At 50.0% G+C, this 1282-nt stretch overlaps 1 long non-coding RNA gene across 3 annotated transcripts in view; it reads left to right on the top strand.

Annotated features, from left to right (window-relative positions):
• LOC134736126 (uncharacterized) overlaps positions 1 to 805 on the top strand; it is a 3352-nt gene extending 2547 nt beyond the window's left edge. For all 3 annotated transcript variants that reach the window (XR_010119863.1, XR_010119864.1, XR_010119862.1), the window contains one exon: positions 545 to 805. This is a non-coding gene — a long non-coding RNA (uncharacterized lncRNA). The remainder of the gene's footprint in view (positions 1 to 544) is intronic.
• The last annotated feature ends 477 nt before the right edge of the window (positions 806 to 1282 follow it).

Below are 1282 nucleotides of genomic sequence, written 5' to 3' on the forward strand. Positions count from 1 at the left end.
TGTGATGCCAGCTACTCGGGAGGCTGAGGCGGGAGAATCGCTGGAACCTGGGAGGCGGAGGCTGCAGTGAGCCGAGATCGCGCCACTGCACTGCAGCCCAGGCTGCAGAGTGAGTGAGACTCTGTCTCTAAATAAATAAATAAATAAATAAATAAATAAATTCTCTTCCGTGCTGACTGACACTTGCGGGCATCGGTTGTCTTCGGGCATCACCTAGCGGCCACTGTTCTTTCCGTTTGTACTACGGCGACTGCAAACAAATAAAACGTTGAGACGCACCCCACCAATCTCACCAATCTGCCTTTTCTTTCTTTCTTTCTTTCTTTCTTTCTTTCTTTCTTTCTTTCTTTCTTTCTTTCTTTCTTTTTCTTTCTTTCTCTTTCCTTCTTCCTTCCTTCCTTTCTTTCTTTCTCTTTCTTTCTTCCTTCCTTCCTTCCTTCCTTTCTCTTTCTCTCTCTCTCTCTCTCTCTCTCTTTCTTTCTTTCTTTCTTTCTTTCTTTCTTTCTTTCTTTCTTTCTTTCTTTTTCTTTTTTTTTTTCTTTAGACGCAGTGTCACTCTTGTCGCCCAGGGTGGAGTCCGATGGCGCGATCTCGGCTCACCGCAACCTCCGCCTCCTAGGTTCGACTGATTCTCCTGCCTCAGCCTTCCCGGGTGACGGGAATGCGCCATCATGCCCGGCTAATTTTCCTATTTTCGGTACACGCGGGGTCTCTCCATCTTGGTCAGTCTCGTCTTCAACTTCCGACCGTTGGAGAATTTTAACTTTCTTGGTGGTTGCTTCTCTTTTTTTTTTTTTTTTTCGTTTTTCTTTTCTTTCCTTCTCCTCCCCCACCCCCACCCCCCCTGTTCTCCTCCTCCTCCTCCTCCTCCTCCTCCTCCTCCTCCTCCTCCTCCTCCTCCTCCTCCTCCTCCTCCTTCTTTTTCATTTTTTTCAGCTGGGCTCTCCTACTTGTCTTGCTCTGTTGCTCACGCTGGTCTCAAACTCCTGGCCTTGACGTTTCTCCCGTCACCTCCACCGTCTGGTTGTTGAAATGAGCATCCCTTGTAACATGGAAAGGATGAAAAAAATAAAGAGAAAGACGAGAACCGCCGAGTGAACCTTTCTCTTGCCGTCTCCCAGGGTGGACCTTGGACCCGAGAAGACGGAGGGAGCTTGGCTGAGTGGGTTCTCGGTGCTAAATCCTCCCGAGGGCCTCCTTCCCTCTCCCCACGTCCCCGCTTCTCCCCCCGGCTTCCAGGTCTATCTCCTGCCACACGTCTCTGCCTCGGCGTCCCCCACCG

This window comes from Symphalangus syndactylus, chromosome Y, assembly GCF_028878055.3.
Source record: "Symphalangus syndactylus isolate Jambi chromosome Y, NHGRI_mSymSyn1-v2.1_pri, whole genome shotgun sequence".
NCBI classification, from domain to species: domain Eukaryota; kingdom Metazoa; phylum Chordata; class Mammalia; order Primates; family Hylobatidae; genus Symphalangus; species Symphalangus syndactylus.